The sequence below is a fragment of the Erpetoichthys calabaricus genome, chromosome 13 (assembly GCF_900747795.2).
Source record: "Erpetoichthys calabaricus chromosome 13, fErpCal1.3, whole genome shotgun sequence".
NCBI lineage: Eukaryota > Metazoa > Chordata > Cladistia > Polypteriformes > Polypteridae > Erpetoichthys > Erpetoichthys calabaricus.
In genome coordinates this window covers 101,668,284-101,683,896 of record NC_041406.2, presented here as the reverse complement: position 1 = coordinate 101,683,896, position 15,613 = coordinate 101,668,284, and the positions used below count along the sequence as shown (strand labels likewise).

General features: G+C 39.9%; 1 protein-coding gene across 6 annotated transcripts in view; it reads left to right on the top strand.

Annotated features, from left to right (window-relative positions):
• The window catches only part of LOC114663544 (uncharacterized), a 314,220-nt gene that overhangs the window by 166,938 nt on the left and 131,669 nt on the right, over positions 1–15,613 (top strand). The window lies entirely within an intron of this gene.

The window sequence follows — 15,613 nt, the reverse complement described above, 5'->3', positions numbered from 1 at the left end:
TATCTCTGTACCTTATTGCTTTATCATTCCCTTTTTATTTTATTAATGTTTAATTTCATTGTAAGGTGACCTTGAGTGTTAAAGGTGCTTACTAAATAAATGTATTTTTGCCACTTTCTTCAAACTCGACTTTCTTTGATTTTCTGTAGTAACCAGTTGGGAATGAAAACAGATTTTTTGTTAGTATTTTGGGCTTTGTGTGAAGCATTTGCCATTGCTTGGTTGATGTATGGAGTAAGCACTTTTGCTACTTGGTCTAGCTGTTTTGATTGTTGGTAGAGGACTTGGGGATGATTAAAGTTTTCTTGTGAAAGCAGGCCAGGATATTCTTTGATGTCATTGTTTTTGTTACTGTTTGATCCATGTAACTCCAGAAGTACAGGGTTGTGGTCAGAGCTCCGTTCTGGAATGGAGCTGATGAGTGGAGAGTGTGTTATATCTTGGAGAACTGCAATGTCTGTTATATTAGGTTAATATCCATTAGGGTGGAAGAGTGCTAATTCTTCTGGTCCTATCACTATTAGGTGGTTTCTGTCTGCAAAATTGAGGAGAGACCTCCCTCATTTATTAGTTGTTTTGCTGTTCCAGGATGGATGCTTTGTGTTTAGGTCACCTGCTAAGATCGTTGTAGTATTTGATTGGAAAATCAAATCCAGTTTGTGTACAGGTAGATCGTTCTTGGGATTGTTGTACACTGCAATTATTGTCAAAGGACCGTCTTTAGTATTTAGCATCACCTTGTTGGCTTCCAATCAGGTTAACTGTGGTGTGGGCGATTCAGAATGTTCTATTTTGTTGACAAGAATAGCTGTGCTTCCTCATCTTTTAATTCTGTCACATTTGTATACAAAGTGACTTCTCATTCTGAATTCTAAACTTGGATGTAAATGAGTTTCACTTACTAGCATTGCTTCAATTAAATGCCGATCCAAAAATTCTTGAAGGTCTTTTTTGTTTTGTACTCCACTGCCATTCCATATAGTTAATCTTAAATTATTTCGTGTGTGTAACTTAGGAGCCATCAGAGAAAATCTTCCCAATAAAAGGAATTGAGGACAGGATTATAGTTACAATATCTGTTCCAGTTCTTGCTGCATATAATTTATTAATGAGGGTCTTAGCAAAATTTAGTAATCGTCTGGTTTTGGGGCTGGAAAACGGTTTGTTAGGGTTAAGAGATCAGAAACGTCATCTTCCCCAGAGTGACCAGCAGGTGGAGCCCCAGGCCTGTTCATCTGAGAAGAGAAGTTCCTTTGCGCGTAATGGATGTAATTCGCTCTGCCTGTCTGTTTTGTTTACTTTAAGGTGACATGATCCGTTTGAATTAGGAGGTGATGGATTTGCGGGCTCCTCTAGGCAGGTATCTTTTCTCACAGCGTCAGCGTAGCTGATTCCCGCAGAGACTGCGCTGGATGGCAGTGATGTGGGTTGTACGAACATCCCCCGTAATCTGCAGGGTGCACACATCTGGGTGCATTATAACACGTAGCACGGCCAAATCGTTGGCAGCGGTGACATTGACCCATCTTAGGTTTGTTAATTAAATTTTCTACTTTGACATGTAAGAAGATTAAGTTAGTAATTTGAAATATGTGCTTACGTTCTTCGTTTCTTGTTAAATGCACGAGCAGCTGAGGGCCTGCCTTCATTCTGCACCCTTTAATAGCAGGAAAGTGTCTTTCTTTAAGAGCCGTTTAGATGTCTTCTTCTGTTACAGACGTGGGTATACCACGTATGACTACTTTCAGTGTTTTTTCCGATTCCAACATCCAGGAGTGGAATTCAACGTTACAATCTTTTAGGAAGTGAGATAGCGCTCTGTGGTCGCCATTGGATTGTGGATGATGACGAATACCATATTTAGTAGTGACAGCTTTAGAGACTGATGTTTCGTCTTTTTAATTCGTTATTGAGTCAGTTTTCCGAAGATCGGAGAATAATCGGTGGAACTTTATTGGGGGGAGAGGGCGCAGTGGTAGCGCTGCTGCCTCGCAGTAAGGAGACCTGGGTTCGCTTTCCGGGTCCTCCCTGCGTGGAGTTTGCATGGTCTCCCCCAGTCCAAAAACATGCAGATTAGGTGTGTGAGTACTTGTGACCTGCGTGTGCATTGCTTCATCTGTTGGCTGGGATTGGCTCCAGCCGACCCCCGTGACCCTGTGTTAGGATAATAGCTGGTTGGACCATAGACATATATAGATAGACGCCTCATTCACTGTGTTGCCCAGTCGACACGATACGTCAGCGCGTACGCCATATTGCGAGTGGCAAAAGTGCCATTTAAACTAATACAGGTAGACGTGGAAACCGGGTTTTCTGATGAAAAAACAATAACGTTTAAAACAGTATCGTTTACATACAACAGATTTTGGCGAATCGTTTAAATGTAATTATTTATATCAATTTATACACTAATAATGGCAATTATTAAATAATAATAATTATTATTATTATTAAATAATTCCTCCCATATAAGTAACATTTCTCGGACTGCCTTCTTCCATCTTCGAAAACATTTCTAGACTTCGTCCTGTTCTTACGCAACACAGTACTGAAGTATTGGTTAATGCCCTAGTCACCTCACGTATAGATTACTGTAATGCTATTCTATCTGGCATCCCACAAAAACTTATCCATCGCTTACAACTTCTTCAAAATTCTGCTGCCAGGATAATAACTTGCTGTTCTAAATCCACTGAACATATTACACCTCTTCTCTCTCAACTTCACTGGCTCCCTGTTAACTACAGAATACAATACACAATAATGCTCTTAACATTTAAAGCTCTCCACAACCTCCCTGATCTCCTACAGACTTACACTCCTCTCGCTCACTCAGATCCTCATCTGCAGCTCGACTTTCTGTACCGCACATCAAACTCTGTTCTATGGGAGCTCGAGCGTCTCTAGTGCTCCTCAACTCTGGAATTCTCTTCCCTCTGATATACGTCAGCTCGATTCAATAACACATTTTAAAACTACCCTCAAAACTTATCTTTTCAAACTGGCATACCAATTGTGAATTTTGCACTGTTACTGTCAGTTATCTTTGTTTACTAATTATTGCTTTTTGATTTATCATTCTCTTGTTTTAATTTTACTAATGTTCTTTAATTTTATTGTAAGGTGACCTTGAGTGCTAAGAAAGGCGCCTATTAAATAAAATGTATTATTATTATTAATAATAATTATTGAGATGAAAACTTGACCAATGTCTGAAAGTCAAAATAGTAAGACTGCAACTGGCAGTCTGGTCTTTCTTTTAACAGTGAAATGATACACTCAGTGACAAAAATCAACAATTTTATTGTATACAAATTGGCTTAATAATTTCTGAAAACGTTTTACTCATTCCTCTCTCAATCTCTCTCTCTCACACACACGCACACACACACACAATGTGGTTACTTAAATATATACAGGATGGCATCTAAAATCCATGAAACAGAACTGTCTTACATAGCTTTTTCCGTGTGTTGCCACTCTGTAATTTGAGAGTATTCAGTATGGCAATATGGTGTAGCCTTAGTTTGTGGAAGACAGACACAACTAAAGACATAAGCATAAAATGATGGTTGTCAATTTCAAACTGTGTTTCCTCGATGTGCTCCTTGAGAAAAAAATGCATCATCTGAACCAATCTCAGCCAGAACAAACTGATTGATCAAAGATCCACTGACAGCTTGTCCTAATGTCTACTGTCGGATAACACGCTCAGCTACTTTGACCACCTTGACTGTACTCTCAGAAGGAATCATCAAACCGCCTTTGTTTTATAATGTGAGCAAGTGGAAGCTTTGATTATATGATGCCAGTACAGCATCTGTTACCAAACTAGCATTTCACACATCACAGGACAGCTTTCTCAAAATCCCATCTAAGGGCTACGTCCCACTGCTTCCTGAGGTGGATTTCTTTGGGGAAACCTTCAAAGTTTGAGAAATGTTAATAGCTAACAACAATCTACATAGTGACTAAATACATTTAGCCAAAACGTTGTTTGGAGGCTCACTTGAACACATAAATACATAGCTTTGCTAGTTTAGCCTGGCGTAGCTAAAGTTAAGATTATAAAATGGGATTTTCTAATGGCCAAATATAACCAAAACAATTGTTCAGCCTTACCTATGAAATGTAATCCCCCGGGATCTGGTTTGGAGCATGCAGCGGTTAATACAAGCACAAACAGCACATGCGTGAGGCATCTTTATTAATTACCTCACTTCACAGCAGTGCCACTCGCAATATGGTGATGACGTCTAGTAATTCTATGTCTATGGGTTGGACAATGAATGACTGCTTGACTGACTGACTGACTGTGTGCAGCCCGAATAAAGTGGTCGGTAGGTTTGAGTCTTCACACGAAGCTTCCATTTTCAAAGTTAAATCGGTCTGCATTCTGAAACGATTTCTAAGCGAAATATCTTGCTGGGGGGAATTTAGTGATGTCGGTTTTAGCTTTTTCCTATTGAGAGAGTGTTTGGAAGGATAGATTGTGTGTTTTTTTCCTTTCATGGATGTTACAGGTATAAGAAGGGACTTTCAGTTTCACTGCTTTTACCTTCTAAGTAGGAATTGTCGTCCATTTCCGATTCGCCTTGAGAGCTAAGATCAGAAAGGGTTATGGGTCGACCGGAGAACACCTTAGGGAGGTGTGCCCTAAAAATCATAGTTTGGTAAGTGCTAGGATGCCGAGGCGTCCTGTCTTCTCCGGGTGAACAGTCAACAATGTATGTATCGTGAATTTTGGCAACACATTTGCCGATTTCTTCCTTGAAGTCTCCCATTCACATGGGACCTGAGGCTCTGAAAAAGTGCTAAGCACCAGAGTCAAAAGCAAGTTTGAAAATTAAGCCGTGAGAGAATTTCTTCAGCAGAATCTTCAGCCTTCAATGACTACTGAGAATATTTCCAACAAACTGAATGTCTGTCTCGAATTGAATGAATGAACCCTGAAAAAATTTGTTTCACTAACACTTATGACTACCTGGACAACCTCCTCGAACAACTTCTTCTTTCGGCTGCTTCTGTTAGGGGTTGCCACAGCGGATCATCTTCTTCCATATCTTTCTGTCCTCTGCATCTTGTTCTGTTACACCCATCACCTGCATGTCCTCTCTCACCACATCCATAAACCTTCTCTTAGGCCTTCCTCTTTTTCTCTTCCCTAGCAGTAATATCCTTAGCATCCTTCTCCCAATATACTCAATATTTCTCCTCTGCACATGTCCAAACCAATGCAATCTCCTCTCTCACTTTTGTCTCTAAACCATCAAACATGAGCTGAACCTCTAATGTACTCATTTCTAATCCTATCCAACCTTGTCACACCCAATGCAAATCTTAGCATCTTTAGCTCTGCTGCCTCCAGCTCTGTCTCCTGCTTTCTGGTCAGTGGCACCGTCTCCAACCCATATAACATAGCCAGTTTGACTACTGTACTGTAGACCTTCCCTTTCACTCTTGTTTATACCCATCTGTCACATGTTACTTCTGACACTTTTCTCCACCCCGCCTGCACTCTCTTTTTCACCACTCTTCCACAATCCCCATTACTCTGTATTGTCAATCCCAAGTATTTAAACTTATCCATCTTCGCCAACTCTACTCCTTGCATCCTCACCATTCCACTGACCTCCCTCTCATTTACACACATGTATTCTGTCTTGTTCCTACTGACCTTCATTCTTTTCCTCTCTAGAGCATATCTCCACCTCTCCAGGGTCTCCTCAACCTATTCCCTGCTATTGCTACAGATCACAATGTCATCAGCAAATATCATAGTCCATGGGGACTCTTGTCTAATCTCGTATGTCAACCTGTCCATCACCATTGCAAATAAGAAAGGGCTCAGAGCCGATCCCTGATGTAATCCCACCTCCAACTTGAATGCATCCATTACTCCTACTGCAGACCTCACCACGGTCACACTTCCCTCATACATATCCTGTACAACTTTTACATACTTCTCTGCCACTCCCGACTTCCTCATACAATACCACAACTCCTCTAGAGGCACCCTGTCATATGCTTTCTCCAGGGCCACAAAGATGCAATGCAACTCCTTCTGGCCTTCTCCATACTTCTCCATCAACACCCTCAGAGCATCTGTGGTGCTCTTTCTTGGCATGAAACCATACTGCTGCTCACTAATCATCACCTTACTTCTTAACCTAGCTTCCACTACTCTTTCCCGTAACTTCATGCTGTGGCTCATCAATTTTATCCCCTTGTAGTTACTACAGTCCTGCACATCCCCCTTATTCTTAAATATTAGCACCAGTACAGTTCTCCTCAGCTCCTTAGGCATCCTCTCACTTTCCAAGATTCCATTAAACAATCTGGTTAAAAACTCCACTGCCATCTTTCCTAAACACCTTCATGCTTCCACAGGTATATCATCTGGACCAACAGCCTTTCCATTTTTCATCCTCTTCATAGCTGTCCTTACTTCCTCCTTGCTAATCTGTTGCACTTCCTGATTCATCTACTCAACACACTCTCCTTGCTTGTGAGTACATTTCCATCTTTATCCATTATCACCCTAACCTGCTGCACATCTTTCCCAGCTCGGTCCCTCTGTCTAGCCAATCGGTACAGGTCCTTTTCTCCCTCCTTAGTGTCCAACCTCTCATACAACTCATCATACACCTTTTCTTTAGCCTTCAGCACCTCTCTCTTCACCTTGCGCCTAATCTCCTTGTACTCTTGTCTACTTTCTGCATCTCTCTGACTATCCCACTTCTTCTTTTGCCTCTGTATATTCTCCTATACTTCCCCATTCCACCACCAGGTTTCCTTTTCCTCCTTCCTCTGTCCAGATGTCACACCAAGCACCCTTCTTGCTGTCACCCTTACTACATCTGCTGTAGTTTCCCAACTGTCTGGTAACTCTTCGCTACCACCCAGTGCCTGTCTCACCTTCTCCCTAAACTCAACTTCCACCATTTGATCCTTGGCTCTGCCCTCACTGTCTTCCTCTTCTTGATCTCCAATGTCATCCTGCAGACCACCATTCTATGCTGTTTAACTACACTTTCCCCTGCCACCACTTTGCAGTCTTCAATCTCCTTCAGATTGATTCTTCTGCACAGGATGTAATCTACCTGTGTACATCTTCCTCCACTCTTGTACTTAACCCTATGTTTCTCCCTCTTCTTAAAAATACGTATTCACCACAGCCATGTCCATCCATTTGGCAAAATCCACTATGCTCTGACCTTCTTTATTCCTCTCCTTGACACCATACCTACCCATCACCTCCTTGTCTCCTCGGTTCCCTTCACCAACTTGTCCACTGAAATCCGCTCCAATCACCACTTTCTGTCCTTTGGGTACACTGTTCATCACTTCATCCAACTCACTCCAAAAATCTTCTTTCTCATCCATTGCACACCTAACTTGTGGGGCATATGCACTAACAACATTCATCATCACACCTCCAGTTTCCAGCTTCATAATCATTACTCTGTCTGACACTCTTTTCCCCTCTAAAACACTCTTGACATACTGTTCCTTCAGAATAACTCCTACCCCATTTCACCTCCTATCCACACCATGATAGAACAATTTGAATCTACCTCCGATCCACCTGGCCTTACTCCCCTTCCATGCACAATATATACACATATATACATACACATTTATATATATATATATATACATATATATATATATATATATATATATATATATATATATATATACAGTGGAACCTCGAGATACGATCACCTCTGTATACAAGAAATTCAAAATACGAGGAAAGTATGAGCGAAAAATTCAGATCTAAATACGAGCATTGGCTCGCGTAACGAGCCACGAGCCAGGCTGTGGGTATAGCTCGCGGCTTAGCGAGGGGGCGTGGTAGCAGTTGCGATCCGCGATCTGCGGTGTCTGCGTTTCTCACTTAAGTGCACAGGTGGGAAACTGCCCACATCCATGATTGTTCCTGTGGCTGATGGGCTGCAGCTGCCATGTCCTCCCCGCATATATAGAGAAGCGCGAGCCAGTTAAGGGAGAGAAGAAGTGAAAGAAAAGAGAGGAGAGAGAACGGAGGTGGCAGGCAGGCAGGCAGGCAGGCAGCAGGAGGAAGAAGTCGGTGCGGGAGAGCGAGCGAGTGCAGGCTCGCGTGTAGCTGAACATTGAGCTGAACAGGCGAGCCAAACAGCTGAAGCAGGACGGTGTAGAGAAGGTCAGCTGCATTAAGAGTGTCTTGCCTGTTGCAGAGCCCGCAGGTGAGACGCTAACAGAGAAGAAGCACCGGGGATTGTCATCTGTTTTTTAAAGACGGCATCCTTTTGACGTTTTAACCTCGTGTTAAAGGATTGTTATTCTTGTGTATTTTAAACCTCCACTTCACAACTGTTTTAAGGGTTATTTATTTAAAGTTTTAGTGAATGCTCTACTGCACTTTGGACACCTGTTTTGATTCTTTTAATAATCAGTTATATTATTTACCAGTGTTATTTATTAAAGGTAGACTACAGTATATATTATTTATCAGTGTTATTTGTTAGGAAAATTGATTTTTATGTTAATATTTTTGGGGTACGGAACGGATTAACTGGATTTCCATTATTTTCAATGGGGAAGTTTGTTCTAGATACGAGAAATTCGCTATACAAGCTCAGTGCTGGAACGAATTAAACTCGTATCTAGAGGTTCCACTGTATATATATATATATATATATATATATATATATATATATATATATAATATACACATTCCTTCTCTCCATCATATCTACTAACTCTCTCCCCTTACCAATCATACTGCCAACATTCAATGTTCCTACCCTCAGTTCCACTCTCTTTACCTTTCTCCTCTCCTCCTGCCTCCGGACACATCTCCCCCCTCTTCTTCTTCTTCTCCTTCTTCTTTGGCCAACAGTAGCCCAATTTCTGCCAGCACCCTGTTGGCTCACAGTACTGGTGGCGGTCGTTGTTAACCCAGGGCTCAACTGATCCAGTATGGAAATTTGTATTGTTGTCCGCATATTGATTTGGCAAAATTTTACACCGGATGCCTTTCCTGACGTAACCCTCCCCATTTATCCGTGCTTGGGACCAGCACGAAGAAACACACTGGTTTGTGCATCCCTGACCTGCTCAAAAACACCAGAGAAAACGTCTTCATGGGCTTTTCGCAAACCGTGTTTTGAATTTGCTTATCAGCTTCCGACTTTAAGTCTCTTGAACGAAGAAACCAATCCGCCATGAGGAACCATACATCAATGGGCCTTCTAGAAGCTGCTAAATAAATAATTCACTCATGTTTTCTTGAACTTTACTTCTTTTTTTCAGCTTTTTCTTGCTTACCATTTCAAAAGTTTGGGCAAACAGTGCTTTCGGGTTGGTTTAAACTGTGCATATTTTATGTCAATTTTGTTCTCAATGACAAAAATGACCTCATGCCCTTTTAAATTACTAAATTGCAGGTTTATTCACAATACGAACAAGCTTTGCTTTATTATGCTGAGACTAGATGTTTTCATGACAATACAGATGCTGACTTTGAATTCCTTTGTTCTGATATCTTACTGTCATAATTACAACAAATACCTTTTCTGTTTACTTTGTCATCTTTGCTGAAAACATATTCTCGCCAATAACGAGTATTATTTTTTGATTGCCTGCTCCTGACCATATTTAAAAAAATCCTTTTTATGTATCATTTTAATACAGTTCTCATTGCTGCCCTTAAATAATTTGACCTCTAGTCAAGGAGACAAAACCAACACATCTATCCATGTATAAATAAAATAATTGTTCCTGCCATGTTCCCAAGACATAAACACCATGCAATCCTGGATGAAATGTAGCTGGTTCCACTAACAACAGATCATTAAATGGACTTTACTGAAAAAATACAATAAAGAGAAGCTGCAATAGCAATAAAAGAAGAAAACAAACAAATAAACAAAAAAAAATTACTCTAGAATAAGCTTAGAAGCCAAAATCTTTGCAAACAATTGATTTTTCTTTTTAAGCGGGCTCAGTTTCTTTTTACATAGTGCTCATTACCAAGTACAGGATCAGAAGGCATGCGCACCGTTAACACTTTAATGCGTCAACCATAAAATGCAAAACCCTGCACCGTGCACACACATGTAGTCAGATTAGAGTAAAGAAGCAGACAGACACATTTCAGTTTGGTTAGCCACACAACTGTGAAGACACAAAATCCATTCTAACCGAGATGTGGTCGGGTGGCAATGGAGGAGACTGCAACAAATATGCTGGTGAACATCTCACCCAAAAGGGTAATGCTGGGTCATTAATGGCAGCATTAGGAGCTCACTGATACTAGCCTTGGCCCTCCGAAGAAGAATATTTCGTGGTGAAGAATCATACAGTACAATATTTACCTGACAAATGACATACACATAGGAGAGATCTGCTGTGGATTTCCTAGTCACCACAAAGGAAATGTCCAACACGAACTTTGCAGCCAGCAGTGGGCATTTCTGTGGCCGATATTCTAAAGTCTTAGTAACCATAGTTGTTCATTTCACTAAGCAATCCCCTACCTTAATTTTAAACGAATAAAGAGGCAGAACATTTAGTTTTCAAAAGTTTGCTTTGTGCCTTCATAATAGATTAATGGGGATGTGCTATGGACATGGTTCAAGGATGGTTCAAGGTTTTCACCAGGCCGGGAGGCCAGTTTAACAAGAACAGGGAAAGACCACTCACTTGGACTATTTAATTACCCGATACGACAGATGGCCATCTCATTGCCTACCTGATCTGTGAGCGTATGCACACAATCACTTCCCAATCTGCGCACATGCTCATGCATGACCCAAATTTTATTGCTACGATAGTGCCCGATCCGCATTTTTTATTTTACGACATCACATGAAGTCTTTGAAAACTTTGTCTGTAAATGAGATTAGAGAAAGTTTAACAAGTTTATTAAGGATCTACTAATTCCAAAAATCCTTCCTGCTGTGCAATTTAAGTGGGCATCAAAGTACAGTGTTGATTGGGAAATGGTGGGGATGCTTCTTTGAAGATATATTTTAACAAATAAAATGAAAGAAATTTCATATAAGATCATTCATAAATATTATACCTGTATATGCAATAGTTTAAAATCTAAATTTATTCCAGATGTGTTAAATGTATACAGCATGTGTGGTGAAAATAACAGATGTTTTCAACATGTTTTCTGTAATTGTGTATTTGAAAAAGTTTTGGTTTGCTTTAATGAAGAATTTTGGACAAAAAATGAATAGTGCAATAAATATACAGAATAGTGATATCCTATTCTGCTATACAAAAAGTAACAAAGAATGTATCTATATAATAAATCTCTGTATATTACTTGTAAAACACTTTATCCATAAAATGAGAGTTAGTAACAGACTTCCAAACTATCCATCCATTATTCAACCCACTATATCCTAATTACAGGGTCACGGGAGTCTGCTGGAGCCAATCCCAGCCAACACAGGGCATAAGGCAGGAAACAAACCCCGGGCAGGGCGCCAGCCCACCGCAGGGCACACATAAACACAAAGCACACACTAGGGACAATTTGGATCGCCAATGCACCTAACCTGCATGTCTTTGGACTGTGGAAGGAAACCCACACAGACATGGGGAGAACATGCAAACTCCATGTAGGGAGGACCCAGGAAGTGAACCTGGGTCTCCTAACTGCGAGGCAGCAGCAGTACCACTGCGCCACCGTGCTGCCCTTCCAAGCTATGATTTATTTATTGATGACCTTAATTCTTTTATATACTCTATCAAAAATATAAAAAATAGTAAGGCAATTAGGGCGGCACGGTGGCGCAGTGGCGCAGTGGTAGCGCTGCTGCCTCGCAGTTAGGAGACCTGGGTTCGCTTCCCGGGTCCTCCCTGTGTGGAGTTTGCATGTTCTCCCCGTGTCTGCGTGGGTTTCCTCCCACAGTCCAAAGACATGCAGGTTAGGTGGATTGGCAATTCTAAATTGGCCCTAGTGTGTGCTTGGTGTGTAGGTGTGTTTGTGTGTGTCCTGCGGTGGGTTGGCACCCTGCCCAGGATTGGTTCCTGCCTTGTGCCCTGTGTTGGCTGGGATTGGCTCCAGTAGACCCCCGTGACCCTGTGTTCGGATTCAGCGGGTTGGAAAATGGATGGATGGTAAGGCAATTAAAGCATAAAATTTGTTATCCAAATATAAATGCATTTAATATGTACATATACAGTTTAGATATGTTATATATGACAATATATATATATATAAAAGGTAATATTAATAATAAAAAAGAAAGAGAGAACAAAAATAAAAAAACACGCTCCACTGATAAAAATGCATATATCTTGGCAGAAATAATTAACGTCACAAGCGGAACTATACTGTCAAAATAAAAGTTTACTTTTAATTGACACCTCTTCATGAACTAACAAGTAGCTATCACAATAAAAGCTCCTCTCTCTACTCCGTTACTTGGCTAATATCCAGAAAAAAATGCGTTCCACTATGCCATTATTGTTTTTTCATTATCTAATTAATACAATGATCAAAAACTTAAGTAAAACATAGTAAATAATAACTGATTAAACATGTTTTACGGTTTTAACAGATTTATAGCTTGACCTATTTAATAAATGTTTTGTCATTTAATTTACATTTGAGACTGTGGTATTTTGCAAATGAAACAAGCAGATTTCTTTAAGCACTACATCTTTAAAGAACAGAGAAAATCATTTAAGATAAAACTGGGTGCATAAAGCGCTTTGCGCATGGGAAATGTGCTATATATTATTTATTTATTTATTTTTAATTACATTCCCAAAATAAATGGAGAGAAGATTGTGGTTAAAATGCACGAAAATGTTTTATCTTCATCTGTTTTTTCCTGATGAAAAAAATGTAAACATATTTAAATATTAGTGAGCAAGAAGTAAGCATTTATGAAAATTGGAGATTCTTCTTCTTATCCCCTTGGGATTATTAAAGTATCTATCTATCTATCTATCTATCTATCTATCTATCTATCTATCTATCTATCTATCTATCTATCTATCTATCTATCTATTATACTTGACAAATCATACAAATGTAAGTGTGTCAGTTTTAGAGATACGATTGGGGACCAAACTCCACTGAGAAATTGGACTAGATGGAAATGAGGAAATTGTGTAATCCAATTAATTTTCAATGTATGAAAGTGTTTTTCAATGTAGGAAATTCAAAAATAAGACCACCACACTCACTTGAATTCACTCAGACAGATGTTCTAATGTAAAGAATGTTTAATAGCATTTTGACATTTTTCATACAGTAACTAACTTATCAGCATACAATGGTAGGGACTGTATAGCAAGTCTTGACCTGAACTTTACTGTGGTAAGCAGAATTCGGTTCCTAATTCTACCACATGGTCATCTATCTTGTTTTTTGGAGGGGAATATCTTGAGTATTTTCTATAATAGAATGAAAATTCAGAGAGCATCAAGTGTTGCTTCCATGTGAAATTGTAGTTCTCAAGTAATTTTCTTCCTTTTTAATTTTCCAATTTTTCAAATGTAATACAACCGGCAGACAATCTGCCACCGTACAGACACTGTGATCTGATCTGGGTTTGATTAATGTGCCTGGTTGTTATCTGTGTAAAGTTTGCATGTTCCACATATGCTGATGTACAGTACATTGTACGTTGGTTTTCCTCTCACATTTCCTGAAGATGTGCAGGTAAATATATCAGCCATTCCACATTTACACCCATTTGAGTGTTTGTGTGAGCCAGAGTGGGCCCTCTGACAGGCTGATCCACTGTCCAGGATGGTTTCCTGTCATATGTACAGTAGTGAAAGGACAGGCTCTGTCTTTTTGACCCTGAACTGGACTGAACACATTTGACAATATACGTATGTATATTCATAGGGGAAACTATATTTTCACAAATGAGACAACTCAGTCATTAATGGGTAATAGTTCATAATTAATTCATATTCTTGTGCATACAGGGCACTCTGGAGTAATTTTCAATGAAGTTTTATGCTATGACTTGCTAACCATTTCAGAGAAAAAATATAGTGTCTTTGGATGGTGGATGATGACTGTTCATCAACAATCTTCTTCTTCCTCTTTATCTCTTCCCACTTCTACTGTATGTGGGGTCTATGTACTTGATGATTCCTTTCCATCCATCTAATTCCAGCACCTCCTCACCAGCTGGATCCTTTTCCTTCAAAACCAGCGCAGCCATTACTGGTCCCAAGCCCGGGTAAATAGAGAGCGTCATTGTCAAGAAGTTGGAGTCCAGTTGCAAAACGTTAGCCTACCAAGGCTCTTCAACTGGCGGCCCGTGGGCCACGACCGGCCCGTAAATAAGTATCTGGCCAGTTAAAATGCATTTTTCACCACAAATAAACGTGTTTCTGGGCACCAAAGCAATGATTTCAAATTACTCTAACAGAAAACGGCTTGTTCTCCTTGCTCCTTCACTTGCTGACACATTTAGAAGCCCCTAATGTGCGTGCTCTGAAGCTTCGCTAGGAACAGAGATTCCACAACTCCTGTTATCCAGCTAGCAAATCTCTACAAACATGTCTTTCTCAACCTTAAAAAAGAGAAGAGCTGATGATAAAAATAAGCAGATTAATAATAACCGCAGTGAGACATATCTATTTGTACCTATTTTAACAAAACCAGTTTGTCTGCTCTGTAACGAGTCTGTTGCTGTCACGAAAGAATACAATTTGAGGAGACACGTCAATACAAAGCACTCAAACTTTAACACCAATTTCCAGTAGTGTAGTTCCACTGCTTAGTCTAATTCCACTAGAGGAACAGACAACAGGGGAAATCATTTTTCAGATTTTGGTTTTATCTTTTAATGAAAATGGATTTGATTCGCAACAAGTATATCTGCTAGTAACAGATGGTGCCTCTTCTAAACCCAATAAATCGTGTGATAAAAGCCACAATTTCATTGGCTGTCCAGCGGCGCGGCTAGTGTCTAACCATGTGACATAAAGTTGCACTCTGATTTGCTGTCGAGCGGCTCGCTACGATCTAAACCATGTGACATTAAAACGCACTCTGATTGGCTGTCCGGCGGATCATCCACATTAAACCATGTGACAAAAAGACGCACTCTGATTGGTTGTTTAGTGTAACTGCTTAATCGTGGAGGTTCGGAGGTTCGCAGCTGGACTGTTCTTGAAAATTGACTAGCTGTTTTGTTGTTCGTTCTGTTTTGAAGTCTGAAAAGCATTAGAAGTCGTTCACAATAATAGCTGAACGAACATCATAAGGCGAGTATAGCGTTGAATACAAAACAGTTTAATAAGAAAAAATGTCTTTAAAATCGAGGGGACGGGTTGTTAAGAGACACTGGTCTCGTAAATGATATAAAAGTGTAAACAGAATGATAGCATCAAAATCCTTCCGTAGATTTGTCTTCAACATAATGGGTAATGTATAGATACGGAAAGAAGCTCTTTACGTCTAGTGAACATCCTGTTGTTTTCTTGTTAGCGATTTTAATAACTAATAACTTTATTCTAGAAAACGAAATTTGTAGCCTTGGTGAGCTGTTACTATGAGGATCTGCTAGATGCAAAAATGGCAAGGAAGGAAAACAAAAAATGGCTTCAATGGAGAGAATTCTTTAGCACA